Below are 17,768 nucleotides of genomic sequence, written 5' to 3'. Positions count from 1 at the left end.
TACACACACAAACACAATTTCATACACAAAAACGCACACTTACAAACAAGCAAAAGGCACCCATAAACACAACACAACAGACACATCAACTCAAACTTACAAACACTCACAAACAGACAAATTACAAAACCAAACACCAAAACATAGCCGCGAGCACACATGTACATGCATACAAACCCACACATACACAAACGCCGCAAACACGAACACACTCACAAGTGAATACTAAAGCACTCTTCTATGCTCTTCGGACACTGAAACAATTCCTTGCCCAAATTGTACAAGTTTCGTCTCGATTTAGACTGACATAAAGCATTTTTAAACGGATAGCAGTAAGTCGCATGTCAACAATAAAAAGTGAACAAAGGAAAAAGAAGCAGTTACGCGCCAAATGTTTTCGCTGAAAAAGTCCGGTTGCAATTGACTGAAATTAGCATCGCAGTCAATTCACCTCTAACTGGAATAGCAGATGAAGAAAAAAACATCGCCAATTTTTACGTGAATCTTCCACTCCAAACAGAAATTACTACCTTCTTTTGGACTCTTATTTGAAATAGATTTGTATTATTAAAACCACCTTTAAAATTTAAGGAACAGCTCTTGATGTAAACCTGTTTCTTCAATCGAAGAGTTTTTTATTGACCATTAGAGGCCACAAACTTGCTGGAGTTAGCATGGTCACCACAGGAGGCACCGCACTGCAAAATCCGCCTTCTTTTTTCATTTCCCTGATCATGACAATACTTTTCCTGGTCTGCCTTATTCATTAAATACGTTAAAAGGTACCTCAGCGTTGATGGGGAGAGGTAAAAAATGAAAGCAGTCAAAGCAATTTGTAGATAAGCAGTCACACACCATAGCTAGGTTTTATACTTTTATGTGGAACGAAATTGAAATGTAGGCTGCCTTTTTGAAATTGGTGATCGAGTGGCAGCTTTTGCGCCGATCTCACTCGTGATTCAAAGATCTGTTTGTCAGCTAAATTGTCGATTAAGTAAAGTACACAAAAGTTGGTTCTGTTTAGTACAAAATGAAGTTTTTGACTGATTCATTTACTGGTGAAAGAAGCTTAATTAATGAAACCAAATAAGATTAATCCAAAGTCGAACGTTTCTACTTTTCACCCTGATTCCTTTAACCTCGCTATTTTGTAGCCCTAATTTTGTAAAAAGATTTTATAGTTATCGTGGTTTTTTTTATTGGTGAGGGTCAGTAGAACAAGAGTTAAGAGCAAATGCTGGTCGTGAAAGCAGGTTATTAGGTTAATTTGCTACTCTGAAGTCAAAACCACAGAGGGGAGCGAGAAAAGCAGATTGAGAGAGTGAGGACAGTTGGAAAATTTTTTAGCGAAGAGAGCAGTTTCCCACGCCGGGTGTCTGCCTTTTTGTCTGTCGTGAGTTTCTAGTATATTAGCATTTTGTATCATCGTTATTTCGTGGTTAGCATATTTTGGTAGACCATGTCAGAGGAATGGAGACACGTTAGATTGACTTTTTTCCGCCAATTTTTTTTTATAGCTGCGAAGCTGTAAGCTGAGCGGAGCCATATTGCGGTGCTTATTGTTGTTTTCTGCTTCAAACTTTTATAGCTTTTGGGGAGTTCTTTAGCTCAAATAAGCTGCTTTATTGGGTTTGGTTGGCTTTCATTATATTTGTTTTCGATTTTCAGTTGTTTTTTAAGATTACTCAATAAATTTAAGCAAATAAATTTGAAATAGATTTGTATTATTAAAACAACCTTTAAAATTTAAGGAACAGCTCATGATGTAAACCTGTTTCTTCAATCGAAGAGTTTTTTATTGACCATTAGAGGCCACAAACTTGCTGGAGTTAGCATGGTCACCACAGGAGGCACCGCACTGCAAAATCCGCCTTCTTTTTTCATTTCCCTGATCATGACAATACTTTTCCTGGTCTGCCTTATTCATTAAATACGTTAAAAGGTACCTCAGCGTTGATGGGGAGAGGTAAAAAATGAAAGCGGTCAAAGCAATTTGTAGATAAGCAGTCACACACCATAGCTAGATTTTATACTTTTATGTGGAACGAAATTGAAATGTAGGCTGCCTTTTTGAAATTGGTGATCGAGTGGCAGCTTTTGCGCCGATCTCACTCGTGATTCGAAGATCTGTTTGTCAGCTAAATTGTCGATTAAGTAAAGTACACAAAAGTTGGTTCTGTTTAGTACAAAATGAAGTTTTTGACTGATTCATTTACTGGTGAAAGAAGCTTAATTAATGAAGCCAAATAAGATTAATCCAAAGTCGAACGGTTCTACTTTTAACCCTGATTCCTTTAACCTCGCTATTTTGTAGACCTAATTTTGTAAAAGATTTTATAGTTATGGTGGTTTTTTTTATTGGTGAGGGTCAGTAGAACAAGAGTTAAGAGCAAATGCTGGTCGTGAAAGCAGGTTATTAGAATAATTTGCTACTCGGAAGTCACAGAGGGGAGCGCAGATTGAGAGAGTGAGGACAGTTTGACAATTTTTTAGCCAAGAGAGCACTTCCCCCGCCGGGTGTCGGCCTTTTTGTCTGTCGTGAGTTTCTAGTATATTAGCATTTTGTATCATCCGTTTTTCGTGGTTAGCATATTTTGGTAGACCATGTCAGAGGAATGCAGACACGTTAGATTGACTTCTTTCCGCCAATTTCTTTTTAAAGCTGCGAAGCTGTAAGCTGAGGGGATCTATATTGCGGTGCTTATTGTTGTTTTCTGCTTCAAATTTTTAGTTTTTGGGGAGTTCTTTAGCTCAAATAAGCTGCTCTATTGGGTTTGGTTGGCTTTCAATATAATTAATTTTGATTTTCAGTTGTTTTTTAAGATAACTCAATAAATTTAAGCAATTTTTGGCCTTTTTTGTCTGTTTTTTTTAGTTTTTTCTTATATTTTTGCTCATTTTAAATTGTTCGCTATAGTGTTTTTTTCCTATTTTTAGCTTGGACTTATTTCATTGCTTTTGTTTATAAAAAGTGTCATTGAAGGTCAGATAGGGTACTTTTCACTGAAATAAATAACACAATTTTATTTTTTTGGATTATGTTTTTGCGGTCTTTGCATTTTTCGTTCTTTAATAAGTTATCGTCAATGGCTGGGTAGGTAAGTGCCTGAAAAGAAGTAGTAGAAAAATCGATTTGCCAATTTTTTGAGCCGAAATAGCATTTTAGCATTTAGTGGATAATTTTGCTAAAATGTTTTGTCGAAAACATCTTTTTTCATCATTGTCCTTCAATTTTTTCTCGTTTCCTCGTTGTGCCTCTATGTACTATTTGGTCGCTTATTCTGTTAATTTTCACTTGTTTAATGTATCAGGACTAACTCTGTCGGAAGGTTTTTGCCTGTAGATTTTTTAGAGCCGCAGTTTTGGTTCTCAGCGATTTTTCAACTGTTAATTTGCCTGTTATTGTTTCAAATAGATTATCATAAGCAAATAGTAGGTTCCTTTTGCTAATTAGTTTAGTAAATTTTCTACTCCGAGTCGTTTCTTGAGGTAATCCGCCTATGTGTGCACACTGTTCACACTTTTTTTATACTTTCATTACTTTGAGCTTCCAAAACGAGATAAACGGGTGAAGCTCAGCGAGTTTCATTAGAGGCCCTTAACCGCGTTCATTAGTCCGTCCAGTGCTTAAATTGGTCAAACTACTGGAAAGTCCGTAATTCAAGGTTAAAAGGTCATCTTTAGGAATTTTTGAGCCGATATTGCAGTTTTTCCCGTTTTTTTTTGTGATTTTTCGATTTTTTTGTTCGTCAAGTCTGAAATTGAGGTTTGTGAAAGTTGATCTGGTGTATTAGCATTATGTATCATCCTTAATTTGTGGTTAGCATATTTTGGTAGACCATGTCAGAGGAATAGAGAAACGTTAGATTGACTTTTCTCGCCATTTTTTATCGCTGCGAAGCTGTAAGCTGAGTGGAGCTATATTGCGGTGCTCTTAGTTTTTAATTGCTCTCGAAGGAAATTCGTAATTATATTGTGATTGTGTTCGTCTTCAATATGCCATTTTTGTGGCTGGCTATTTTGCCATTTTGTTCTAGAACATTCTTTGACTTCTCAAGTGACTTTTTAACGCTTTCGTTCTTCATATTTGATTGATCTCTATTGCTCTCACGCCGAAGTAAAACTTGTTGCTAAACTACAGTCGATTTCAGCATAGCAAAAAGGAGGTTTTGATTGCCGGTTCGGCAGTCCTGGTGCGGGAGCCGGAGGTCCATGGCGCGAATCCCGGCGTGGTCAAATAATTTTGCATCCATAAAGAGATATATCTAGGCTACAACCCCTGTATTAAATTTCATCGCCTGTCATTTGAGAGCAATTCTTCCGACATAAATTTGTTTTTGTTTTACAATCCAAGAATTGGATTGTATTGGTGCTCTGTCTTTTTTACTACTCGAAGAGGAGCATTGGTGGAGCGCCTTTTTTGATCGGTAATTTTGTGGACTATATTACAAACAGGAAGTAAAATGCGCGAAACAAATGCATTTCCGTTCTTTAATAAGTTTTCGCCAGGTGCTGGGTAGGTAAGTGCCTGAAAAGAAGTAGTTTGATAAATCAATTTGCCAATTATTGATGCGAAATAGAATTCTAGCATTTAGTGGATAATTTTGCTCAAATGTTTTGTCGGAAATGTCTTTTTCAACATTGTCTTTCAATTCTTTCTCGTTTCCTCGTCTACGCACTATTTGGTCGCTTATTCTGTTAAATATCACTTGTTTTTTGTATCAGAACTAGGTCGAAAGGTTTTTGTTTGTAGATTTTTTAGAGCCGCATTTCTTAATAAATTTCTTTAATCAGATTCATCAGTTTTAGTTGTCAGTCATTTTTGAACTGTTAATTTGCCTGTTTCTGTTTAAATTGGATTATAAGCAACTAGCAGGTTCCCTTGGCTAATTAGGGTAGTCACTTTTCTACTCCGAGTCGTTTTTTGAAGTAATCGGGCTATGTTTTTTGTTAGATGATTTCACACCTTTTTGAGCTTTCAAAACCGGACAAACGGGTAATGTTCAGTAGGCATCAAGTTTGACTAGAGGCTCATAGCCGCATTCATTAGTCTGTCGAGTGCTTAAAGTGGTCAAATTACTGGCAAGGCCGTAATTGTTTAAAATGTCATCTTTAGGAATTTTGTAGCACAAATTGTTGCAGTTTTTCCGTTTTTTTTTGTTTTTCCAATTTTTTGTTTGACCAGTCTGAAATTTAGGTTTGTAAAAGTTGATCTAGTATATTAGCTTTTCGTATCATCAGTATTTTGTGGTTAGCATATATTGGTAGACCATATCAGAGGAATAGAGACACGTTAGATTGACTTTTTTCGCCATTTTTTTTATCGCTGCGAAGCTGTATGCTGAGTGGAGCTATATTGCGGTGCTCTTAGTTCTTAATTGCTCTGGAAGAAAGTTCGTAATTATATTGTGATTGTGTTGGTCTTCAATTTGCAAATTTTTTGCTTGGCCATTTTGCCATTTTCTTCTAGAACATTCTTTGACTTCTCAAGTGACTTAAACGCTTTCGTTCTTCATATTTGAGTGATCTCTTTTGCTCTCACACCGAAGTAAAGCTTGTTGCTATACTAAAGTCGATTGCAGCGTTGCAACAAGAAGGCCTTGATGGCGGTTGGGAAGTCCTTCTGGCGCGGGAGTGGTAGCTCATTTTGTTGCAGTTTTTCCCGTTTCTTCGTGATTTTTCGAATTTTTTGTTCGACCAGTCTGAAATTGAGGTTTGTTAAAGTTGATAGAGGAGTTTTGCATGTTTTAGTCTTTTTTATGACCATTTTAAAGGCTATAAGTTTTGGTACTCCAAATATAAACACGCAAGTTTTTACAGTTTCAAGTTATACATTTACTAATGTTTTTCAAGTTAAACATTTACTAAGTTAAACATTTACTAAGTTAAAAATTTACTAATCTACAGTTTCAAGTTAAACATTACTAATCTTTTTACTAAGATAACGGGCTACTGAATAATTTCTAGTGGTAATAGAAAGGTTTTCATCATTTTAACATCACAAGTTATTGCAATTTTAAGAACTTTTGAACCTTTGACATTTTTCCTCATTCAAGTTTTGCCCGCCCCATGGGCCAATTCACCTCATATAGGGTTTGATACTTTGTTACTGCTTAATCTCTGGTGGTAATGGTGTGATTTTCATTATTTTAATGTCACGAACTTTTCAAGTTTTTCCAGCCTCAGGGGACAGAGAACCTCCTCTAGGGTCTGATAATAGGTTACTAAGATTTTTTTTGGCAATTAAATGGTTTTAACGTTTTAATTTTACCACTTTTTGCCATTTAGCAAATTTGTGATAAAAGCTTAAAAACTATCAAGTTTTTTTCATATTTTGAGTTTTTCGAGTACCAGGGCCCAAGGAACCTCCTCTATGGTGTGGTAGTAGGTTACTGCATCGCTGCTACGTCAGGGAATGATTCGCAACATTTTAATATCACACTTTTTACATTTTTTAAATATAATATATAATTTTCAGATGCGGTTTTGGACAGATTAAAAATGGTTTTGAGCGTTTTAATAGTGCAAAATTGAGAAACTTTAAATAAATTTGGCCTTCAGGATTTAATTTCATGCAATGATTCTATTTTTGTTTAGTTTATTTTAGTTTCAACTTTTGAGAGTGTTTGTCTTTTTGGCTCGCATTGTTTAATTGATCTGCTGCTCAGATACGGTAACTCGAAATTATTCATTCAAAACGTTGCATAATATTTCAGGACTTGTCCTGCTATATTTTTTAAGATGTTCTAACACTTTTTTCCATGACTGAGCTTTCATAGACAGGTAAAGCTCAGCGGGCATCAAGTTTCATTAGAAGCCCAAAGCCGACCTGTGCGGTCCGTCAGGTGATTAGAGTGGTTTAGTTGCTGGTAATGCCTTAATTCAAGGTTAAAAGGTCATTTTGGAGCCGAAATTTTTGCGATTATTCGTGGTTTTTTGTTCGAATTTTGTGTTGGACCAGTCTAAAATTGAGGTTTGTAAGAGCTGATAAAGGTCTGCTGCAAGACTTATTTTTTCGACAATATTAGCTAACTTGACCAAATTTATACTAATTTTTACAATTTCTAAGTTTTTTTGAAAAAAATTCTGTTGCTTTTTAGGCTTCAGCCTTAAGGGCCAAGGGACCTCCTCTAGGATTTGATAATAGGTTACTGCATAGATTCTAGTGTTCTTGTGGGAATGAATTAGTTCACAATTTTTTCGATATCACCTTTTGCAGTTTTGCAAATTTGCCATTTCAAGTTTCTTGATAATTTTTGAAATGTTTTTTGTTTTCCGGCACCATGGGACTGGAATCTCATCTATGGTTTGATAGTAAGTTACTGCATGGTTGCTAGAGGTAATGCATTGGTTATCAATATGTTAATAACTCGAGTTTTTGAAAAAAATTTTCTCTATAGACAATGAAGTGGTTCTGAAGATATTTATTATAGCTGCGAAGCTGTAAGCTGAGCGTAGCTATATTGCGGTGCTCTTGGTTTTTTTTTGTTTCGTCGTCTGACGCTTCATTTTCGTTTTACATTTGTTCTAGAACATTCTGTCTCGTCACTGCTTAAATGGCTTTTTCGCGCTTGATTTCACGCTTTCTGCGTGACCTAAATTGCGTTTATTCAGAAACAGAGTCTGTTCCTAAAACAAATTTGATTGTAAGAAAACAGATTGTATGGTCCGACAGCCGAGTGGTTAAGGCGACTGGCTGTTAATCCGGAGATCGCCGGTTCGAGACGCGACAGGGAAACTTTTTTTGCTCCCAAAAACAACCTCCTTTGAAATAAACTTGTAAGTTTTATAGGCGGCGGCCATAACTATTATCAACTCACTTCTGTATCTTTTTCCATCTGTATTTTACGGCACGCAAGTCTATTTCGCAGCTATTCCGGCAATCTGCCGGCTATGTTCACGAATTTTGCAAGATTTTGTTAAAATAAGCAATTGTTTTGTATTATTTATTGAATTTTGAGTTTAACAATATTTACTAGCCAACGAAGAATTTATGGTCTTGCGGATGGATTATATGACAGAGTTTCAGAGAGAAAACATCGTTTTGAGCTTTTCGTGCTTATATTAGGAACTTCAAATTTTGCTCTTTCCAGTTTGTTTTAAAGCATTTGCCACATTTATCAAGTTTATCTAGCTTTAGTGGCGCATATATGTCTTCCAGGGCTTGTTCGTGAGTTAATGAGTATATTGAATTATATCACATTTGACCTTCAGGGTAAGAACTTCAAGATTCTTCAGCAATGGTGATTTTGGTTTGTTCTGGTTAGTTTAGTTTGTTTGATTATTTTAGTTTCTCAAACTTTTGAGATTGTCTTTTTGACCAGGATGTTCAATTGATCTGCTGGTCATTTACATTAGTTCTCATTTTCGTTCATTTCTTTGGATTGTATTTTAGAATTTGTCCTATGTTTTTTTTTGGTTTCGTCGTCGGACGCTCTTTTTTCGGTTTACATTTGTTCACAGAGCAAAGCTGAAAAAGCTGCAATCACTTTTTCTGATTGACTTCTTCCCCTCACTAACAGCATTTGCACGCGTGACGTCATTTCTTACTCGCTTTAGCGAAAGTTTTTAGGGTATTTGCGTGATTAGATTTTGATCATACGTGACTTACATTACTCGATAAAATGACTTTTGCACTTTACAGCTTAAGTTTAATTTGAATTTGTTTAAGGTCAAAGGAATTCATATGTACAGTAAAGGTCCCTAATAAGAGGCTTCTGTGGAATGAATTTTAACAAGCTTTATTAATTTATCGGTGAATGTTTTTTATCCTAGTTTTTTGAGCGGCGTCAATTTTTTTTTTTAATTTAGATCTGTATATGTTTCTATCTCTATTATACGGCACGCAAGTCTATTCCTTCGCAGCAATTCCGATGATCTGCCGGCTATATTAAATTTTTATGGAAATTTGATAGTTTTTGTCTATTTGGGTTTTTCAAAACATTTTTGAAGAGAATATGGACTGCCAATTGCCTGTTAATGGATTTTCCATTGTTTCTGGTTTCATTGAACTTTTTAGTTGAGTGTAAAATACATTTCAGTCTTTATTTGCTCATATTTGCAATGTTTCATTCTCGGTGAGCTGTCTACTGTCGTTGAAATCACTTTTTTTGTTTGAGCAGACCAACCCAGTAGAACGGGTTCGGATCTTTTAAGCTCTCTGAGCGATTCTTTTTTGTGAAAAAAAAAACCAATAGTTTACAAAAAATTATCTTTTTTTTGTGTTTGAATTTTTCCCATAAATGTAAAATCTCCCATAGATGTTTTTGTCCACAACTAGTTTTATTCTATTAAACTTTGAGTTCATTTACTTGTCGTGGCATTATCGTTTTCCTGAAGATCTGTTTCGATAGCTTTGAATTTTTTTCGATTTTTGCTTGTAACTGAACATTTGAAGAGTACTTCTGTTTCTTTGCCGCCATTAGCCTCTCAACGGCTTTAATTTAGGCGCTCTCCACTCTACAATCCTAGGAATTTGGAGTATTGGTGTGCTGTTTTTGTTTTGATTTTTTGATTTTAATCACGCTGAAATAGTAAAGGGAGCAAAGAAGAGAGGTGTTAAGTGTGCTTCTTTAAATCAAATTACCTTCAAAGTGGAGTGAAAAAATGTTCTGAATTTTTTTCGTTTTTGAAAGTGGCAATTTGACTATTTTTACTGCTGTTTCTCCTGATATTCTAAGCTAAGATTTTCCAAACTTCATAAGCGTTTTCGCATGATACATGGCTCTATTTTCTGTTTTCATCAATTGGCGGCTAATAGTTTATATGAGTTAGACACTTTTTGTCATAATAAAATATCGATCATTTTTGTAGTAATTTTTGTGCACCTGATTCTTATTTTTATCAATGACTGGTCTCATTGGCTCTCTGTTTAGGCGTAGCAGAATCCATTTTATAGTTTTGTTTGATATCTAACTGCTTTTACTACTTTGTCACAACTTCCTTTCAATTTTTTTTTAGTTTTGCGCAGTTTTGTTGTTCTTTGTTGTTTCATCACTTACTTTCATTGATGACAGTTGTCATTGTTTGTTAACTTGACATCAATGAATGTATTTAATCGTTTGAGTTAAATTTTAGTTTGTCTGAGGACTTTTACAATATATATTTTTTTAAAAAATAGGTTTTTTTATTTTTGCGTATATTTGCAATTTTCGTTATGCATTTGAATATATTGATTCGCTTGATTGCTATTACTTTCTGTGAATTTTATTACTTTCTATGAGAAATTGTTTTGTTTGCATTTTAAGTTAATTTTTGCCCCTTCTATTGTTCATTTAGTTATCTTAGTCTCATTAATGAAAATTTTTATTGGTCGCTTAAGAAACCTAAATGAGCCAGCTTAATATTGAATTCATTCAAGTTTTTTTAATGACTTAAACCCTTTATTTTCAAAAGCATTTGTGTTTTTGAGTCTTGCCCATTTTTGTTGTTTCTGTTGTGGTCTTTTCATTAAGTCTCAAAAATAATAGTTCTCCTGATTCTCTTTGCGCAATTCAAGTATTGTCAACTTATCGGTCGGCTTCAGACTTTAGCTCTTGTCTTGCTTTTATTGACTTATACAATTTTTGAGCGATTTTTGCTGAATTCTTAAATCGTGCAAAAAATTTCTATTTTACCCTTTTTGCTTTGCCTGTTACCGCCTGCTACCGCCTTATATAAATATTTTTGTATAGTCATGTTCGTTGTTCTTATTGAATTTTTTTAAAACTCTAAAAATTTTGATTGTCAGGTCATCAGCTGTTTCAATTTTTGGAGTGAAATTAAGGTCCTGTCCTGCTTGTTTTGTTAGTTATACCTTTCAATCATATTTTTCGCTTCAAGAAGTCTTGTGTTTTACGCTTATCTCATGGCTTCGTCAGCTCACTGTTTCAACTCAATGGATTTTAATTTCTCTCATCACTCATTGAGGTACACAATGTAGTGATTATAGTCAAGGTCAAAAGAGCAAAATTAAAGAAAAACGGGTTATCAAATTTCATTAGAGCTATTGCTAACTGGCATTATTATTAAGCTTAATAGCCTTCAGTTTAGAATCTGGGTTAATTATTTTTTTAGAATTTGATTGAAACTACGCCAAGTTGTTGGACATTTCGGCAAGAGACAAATTAGCAGATTTTCTCTTTTCCTGTTCTAATCCCGATTTGTGTCCAGTGGCTATTTTCGGCAATTAAATGCCAAATGTTTTTTGACACTTTTGTATTCTGAGTGTTACTTTTAAGTAGTGCAGTTGAGACAATGATACTGGTAAGGTTTTGGAGAGCGTTTTGGAGTAATTCAGTCTGTTTTCTCTTGTTCGTTTGGCTGTTTGAAAGCTCTTCTTTCAATCGGCTGTGTTTCTGAAACGAGATGTAGAAGTTCACGCAGAGCGTGACAAAAACTTGGTTTCTTTTGCTAATAGGCAGAAAGCCGCGCGGAGACCTTGAAGAGCGGAAAGAATAATTGCTTTTTTTCATGTCGGATTTGGAAAGAAAGATGTAAAAGAAGGTGGCCGGAGTTGCTATTGTAAAACAAATCAACTTTTGATTGTAAGTTTAGGAGCTTTTTGACCATTTTTTATTAGACCTTTAGAAGCAATTTTGTGCATTGGATTTTGTGTACGCTTTTTTGGATTTCGTGTTTTAGTGACTGTTGTGATTTCTGGTTAAAGTGAGATTTTTTTTCATTGCCTTGATGACTTTTTGATCTCATTCGTATCATTAAAGTGATTAATTGCTCTTGAACGCAGTTTATAGCAATTATTGTAAACGTGTGTGTCTTTTTTTATGCAAAATTTTCGCTTGACGGTTTTGACTTTTCGAGTGACTTTTACGCCCTTGACTTTTTGCATTTCGCGTGATCTAAAATTTTCTCTCAATCACAATTTCAAGCAACTGATTTCAATTGGCGGCAATTTAATACTAAGAGTCAAATAAAAAATGCGCCGAAACTGGTGTCATTTTTTTACTTTAAATCTTAATAGTGGTATATGTTAACCTCTAATGTGGTTATTTGAAGCCCAATATAGAACTTCTTAGTCCCATTTAGGCTACCCCTCCCCCCCCCCCACCGACTGAAGCAGGCTGCAATTGATTAGAGCTCCCACTAGTCGTTCAAGAGCAATTCTTCCGACGTTTAGTCGGTTATGTTTTTTAGTCGAAGCAGTTTGACTTGATTAGTTATGCTTTTTTTTTAGTCTAGGCTTGTTATGTTTTCTAACTATTTAACTATTTGTTGTTTTGAAATTTCAAGACAGTTTTCATCATTCAGCAGTGAGTTTAGAGACGTTCTATTTCTAGGAGGCGTATTTTAAAGGTGAAAAAGACAACTGATTGTGATGTGCCAGTTTTTACTAAAAATTATGAAACAACTGCATTTTTTAGATCTCATTTTGCCTTTGTTGTACTCTGCATTTCTGGGTGTTTGTGTGCTCACGTGTGTTTGCATTTAAGTGCGTGCTCGTGCGTTGGTGGTGGTTTCAAAGGTGGTGATAGCTGACTTTGATATTCTAACAACTTGCAGAGAACAAATGGTATTGCCTAATTCCCATGAAAATATTAATATTGAAAACATCCAAGAAAATGGGACCGAAAAGAAGAAGTTGTAAACTTCCATGACGTAAAAAAAAGAACATTGTTAATTTCCTCTGATACACAAGAATAAAATGCAAATGGTAAAAGAGGCAATGTAAAGTTAGGAATATAACATTATGTAAGATTATAAAGTCATTAAATTACTTAACTAAAACTTTGGCGTTACATTAGTAAAAAATGGCCTTAGATGCGAGCATAAAATGTTCTCATAATTTTTTATGTACATCATTAAGATTAAAAACAAAAATTAAAATCTAATCCTCTCAATGTCATCTTTCTTATCAGTTACTATTGGGTCCTTCAAAAATTCTTTTCAAAAATGTTCTTTCAGTTCTTTTTTAAGGAAGCTTTCGATATTGTTTTCAGTCTAGTATTAGAAGGCAGACTATTATGAATTGGAATGGCTTGTGCAATAAAAAAATCAGTCAATAACATATTGTTCGTTCTTATATCGAACGTTATTGTTTTGACCTGTCATGTTGTTTTATTCTCATGTTAGAGAGAGGTTTAATTTTATATGCTGGAAGATCGTTGCTGAGTAAGCGAAAAAATTATTTTGGGCAATGATTTTTCAAGAGAAAAGAGAGAGACTAGTAATATTTTGTTGCGAAGTTTGAGATCTGTGGACCGATCGTATTTTCTCCTATTAAAGTGGTTTTTATTCCCCAATTCAATTGTTTTTCTAAAGTTGTGAGTAATAACTTTTGCAACCGTATCAAAATTAAAGCGGAATAATGTAGATGACTGATTACTATTGCCTTAAGTATTGAGATTTTCGTTTTCTCTGGTAAACTTTTACTAAGTGTGTTCAAAACTTTTATTCCACAAGCCATTCTTTGAAAAATCTTTTTCGCTTCTCCATCAAATTTTAGTTTGCTATCAGTAATTACGCCAAGATACTTCACACTATTCATGGCCGACAATCAGAACAGTATTTGTGAACCTCATCCTGGTGCTGAACACAATATTTTCTGTTTTTTGTTTGTTCACCACTAACTGGGACTTTGCAAAAAATCGATAGTTTTTAAGATGTTATGTTCATGTTTTGTTTTGACGATATTCATAAGTGTCGGTTGTAAAAAGAGAAGTGTCGTCTGCATACTGGACGACCGTGCAATCCTTTTCTACAATCTTTGATAAATCGTTGACGTAAATGTTAAATAATAGAGGTCCTAAAATAGTACCTTGTGGAACTCCTCTTTTCAATTTTATCCAATCTGATTTAATTCTATTTAGAACAACTCTTTGCGTTCTTTCACTCAACTAATTCTCTATTAAATTGTTAGCATGTTCGTCAAAACCTATATTTTCAAGTCTCGGTAACAGTTTTTTTGTGGTTTGTAGAATCAAAAGCCTTTTAAAGATCTAAAAACGCACCTGTAACATTTCTTGCTGAGTTCTAATCTAATTTGTTCTGTCGATTTCAGGATAGCGTCAATTGTTTTCTATAGCGAAACTGACTTAAAAACAATAATTGCACACTTTCTAGGCAACTTGTGATTTGTGAACTGAACGCCTTTTCAAAAATTTTTGACGAAGCAGAAATGAGAGAAATAGGTCTATAAATGAGTGGATCTTCGGGATTTCCTTTTTTGAAAAGTGGAATTACACAAGGTTTTTTAAGATCTTCTGGAAGATTTTCCTTCTGTAATGAACTGATTAATGAGATAACATGAAGTACCTCGAAGATATTTCTTCTAGTTTTTTTGGCACAACATTGACGGTACATAAAGTATCCGGTTTGTGTCTTTTTCGATATGTTGATATGTGGGCAGCAAGGCCCATTAAGATCGAATCATTAAATAGTAAATGGGGGAAAAATTACAACTCAATTCTTGGATTGTTAAAAAGCTAGCGGTTGAATGATAGCTAGCCATCTAAGAATTCGTTGAAGTAGATGACGCAGCCTTTGAAAAAAATTCTGAATTTGTATCAATTGATTCGGAAACTAATTTTCAATTGTAAATTTTAAAAACCTCATAGAACCGAATTTGCTAAATATGTGCTTCCTAGATAAAATTAAGCTCTAATTTAGTCAGTGAGGGTTTTAATTTTTTCTCTCGATTTCTCGTAGCTTTAGCGGTTGCTGATATTTCAAGTTTTGTCAAAAAGCAAATGCTAATTTCTAATTTAAGCTATTAAAATACTGTTGAGCTAATTAGCATAATAGCATATGTACTGACTTGATAGGTTTCAATTCAGAACCTAAATTTGGTATAATCGTTTGCTTAAATTTGCACAAATTGACTTCTCGATACTATGGAGCGAGAAACTTCAATTTAAGTAATGTTCTTTTCTCTAACACTTTTAAATTTCTAAAAAAGGGTTATTGGATTTTGTTCTCGGCGATTTCATAGCTGATGACTAATGGAGTTATTGATGGATGTCGCATTGAGCTAATCAATTCTGATGTCTGGAAATACACTTATTTATTTTCATTGATTCATGCTTTCTAACACTTTTCCTAGAAGCTTATAGAAGTAAGAATTTCGTCGCTCCTAAAAAGTGCCAAGAATCAATTTACTGGGCGACAAAATGAATATGGAGAACAAAATTCTAAGAATATGTATCGATTTATTAAAATGTGCTCAGCATGCCATGCAAAGATCAATTTCAGTGGGTGCAAGTTTTTAATGGGAAAACTTATCCCAAATTATGAATTGTTAGTGTTCAGATGACTTCATTAATTCATGAACAATGTATTCACGAACCACCCCCCCCCCCCCCCAGTACGATATGTGTACCAGGAGGCACGTGATAAAAACTGTAACTTTAACTTGATTATAAAGATGTAATTCAATGGTTAGGAAATGGATGACGTTTTCAGGGTAGCAAAAGAAGATTTGTGAAGCAAATCTCACGAAGTTTCAACTGTTGACAAGGAACAACAGTGGGCAAAATGTAGCCCAGGCATATCGTGCCAAAGTAACTATAACTCAAGGGTCTTTTTTGAAACACCACCAACACTGGCGTCAGTGAAGCAAGCTGATTAGTTTGATTCTCTGACGTCCGGCCACAGCACCAACAACACACATCATTCAATATTAACTGAAGGCGGAACACCGCACAATATGCGACCCCCAGTTACAGAGCACGTGCCGTTACATAGTAAATCATTATGTAATAATATAGTACGTGCGTCTGGAGGCTGCAAATAATATGCGCCCACTAAGCTGGGGGCACAAACTGAAAAGATCCGCAATTATATTACTTATGGTGGTCTTTTCTATTCGATTTTTTTGTAATACCGACGTTTCGTTTGATTATTTGAATTTTGATTTTGTAAAAGGGATAAATTGGTAAAGACTGAGGGCATTATGTCTCTGAGCAGTTCTCCAAGAGTTCTACTAGTAACTAAGTAATTCACAGAAAGTGTCTTTTTGTTGTTTTTGTGGTTCGATGTCGTTAATGAACAGTCTTTTCTGCTTTCTAGTGAAATGAATGATTCCGTTTGAATTTTTCAGTTTGATTCCTTTTCTCATTCATACTGGTAGTAGTAGTAGTTGTACTAAAAGTTCTAATTGCTCACTTAGGCACTATATAACAATCGAGATAAACACTAAAATGTTGATTATCAAATTTGTTCGAAACATGATTATAGCATGATGCTGTTTTTTTTCTGTTTGGTCACTCGTTTGTAATAATGAGAGATCCTATCTCATGCAGCTTTATAATTAGGTTGTATTGAATATATTTGATGGTTTCAGTTAAAAACCAACAGCTTTATTTAATTTCGCATTACTTCGCAAAATTTGAGTTTTTTTAAAAAAATTTTGCCTGTGTTTGTTGTTTTACATCTTTTACTGGCTCTGGCGTCACTGTTTGAAAGACAAATGAAATTCGATATTCTCAGTTTTCTTCGTTTTTAATCTACACTTTTGTCTAAGTTGTGCTTGCGTTCTGAGGGCGCGTATTTTGAATGTATTTATATTTGGATATTGTTAGCTGATGACACTGCTGGTTTTCTGAAAGAAGAGGATTGAGAGTTTTCTCTAAAAGAAGTCTCTTTTGTCGTTATATACTTTGATAATTATCAACAGCTGTTCTTTTGATATGATTGATAATCAACTCTTGACTTTATTCAATTCTTTGGATTGTAATTTTGGACCTGCTATAATTTTTTATAAGATGGCATCTCTTTTTGTGTTTCTGATATCAATAAGCAGTCAACTTAGGGGTGCCTTTAGTCACGCAGCCGTAATCAAGGGAGCAAAAAATGTAGAATAATTTCAAACTGTTTTTAAATTAAAGTGAGAAATTGATTTTGCGGTTTTCGGATAGGGCATTTTTCACGTGCTGCAATTTAACGCATGTGTTGTAATCACGCCTAAGTGCTTTTTTTCTGAATCATTCAATAGGCAGCTAAAGCTTAGGACTTCACACTAACTTTTATTCTATTTTTTGAAAATTCATGGCTAGCCCATGTTTGGTGTTATTTTTAGTCTCAGCTCCTTATCTAGTTAATGACAGATGGTCTCATCAATTGTGATTTCGACATAAACGGTCCTAACGACTGGTTTGAGTTCATAGTTGATGGTTTGTATGCCTTTGAATTAAAATTATGGCTAAATTTTTGTTTATTGCGCGTGTTGTTTTTTTGGTGGCTCCATTTGATAGCTACTGGTTTTTGGTTTTTTACTTGGGAGTTTTTTGTTTTCATTAGTTATAAGTTAAATAATAACCGCTGGCTAATATTTAGGCGCTCTCCTTTTTACAGTCCAAGAAGTGGATTTTTCGGGGCTCTGTGTTAATATATTTTCACACATTTTTTCATGACTTTGGCGTTTCAAAATGTGATAAACAGGTAAGGCCCCGTGTGCATTAAGTTTCATTAGAGGCCTGAAGCTGCCTTTAGTAGTCCTTCTAGTGCTAAGAGAGATGCAGCTGCTGAGAAGGCCTTATTCAAGGTTAAAAGATCATTTTTTGAAGTTTTTGAGCCCAAAATGGATAAATATTACCTCTTTTTGTGATTTTATGAGTTTTTTTATTTGATGGTTGTTTGTCAAAATTGATAAATTTCTTTTACAGGATATAATTACTTTTTTACGACCATTTTTTGAACTGTATGTTATGGTACTGCAGACAAAAATTTAAAAAATGATGCTATTTTTTGCAGTTGTATATTTTTTCTAAAGTTTTTATCATTTTTTCCTCAGGAACCGAGTCAATTCAAACCTCATATAAGTCTGATAATAAGTT

At 34.5% G+C, this 17,768-nt stretch overlaps 1 protein-coding gene across 1 annotated transcript in view; it reads left to right on the top strand.

Annotated features, from left to right (window-relative positions):
* LOC142334820 (uncharacterized) overlaps positions 1-17,768 on the top strand; it is a 95,163-nt gene that overhangs the window by 18,419 nt on the left and 58,976 nt on the right. The gene's annotated exons all lie outside the window — the stretch shown is intronic.

Source organism: Convolutriloba macropyga, chromosome 2 (genome assembly GCF_964194025.1).
Source record: "Convolutriloba macropyga chromosome 2, txConMacr16.3, whole genome shotgun sequence".
NCBI lineage: Eukaryota > Metazoa > Xenacoelomorpha > Acoela > Convolutidae > Convolutriloba > Convolutriloba macropyga.
The sequence above is the reverse complement of the archived record's forward strand: the minus strand, read 5'-3'. Positions and strand labels throughout refer to the sequence as shown.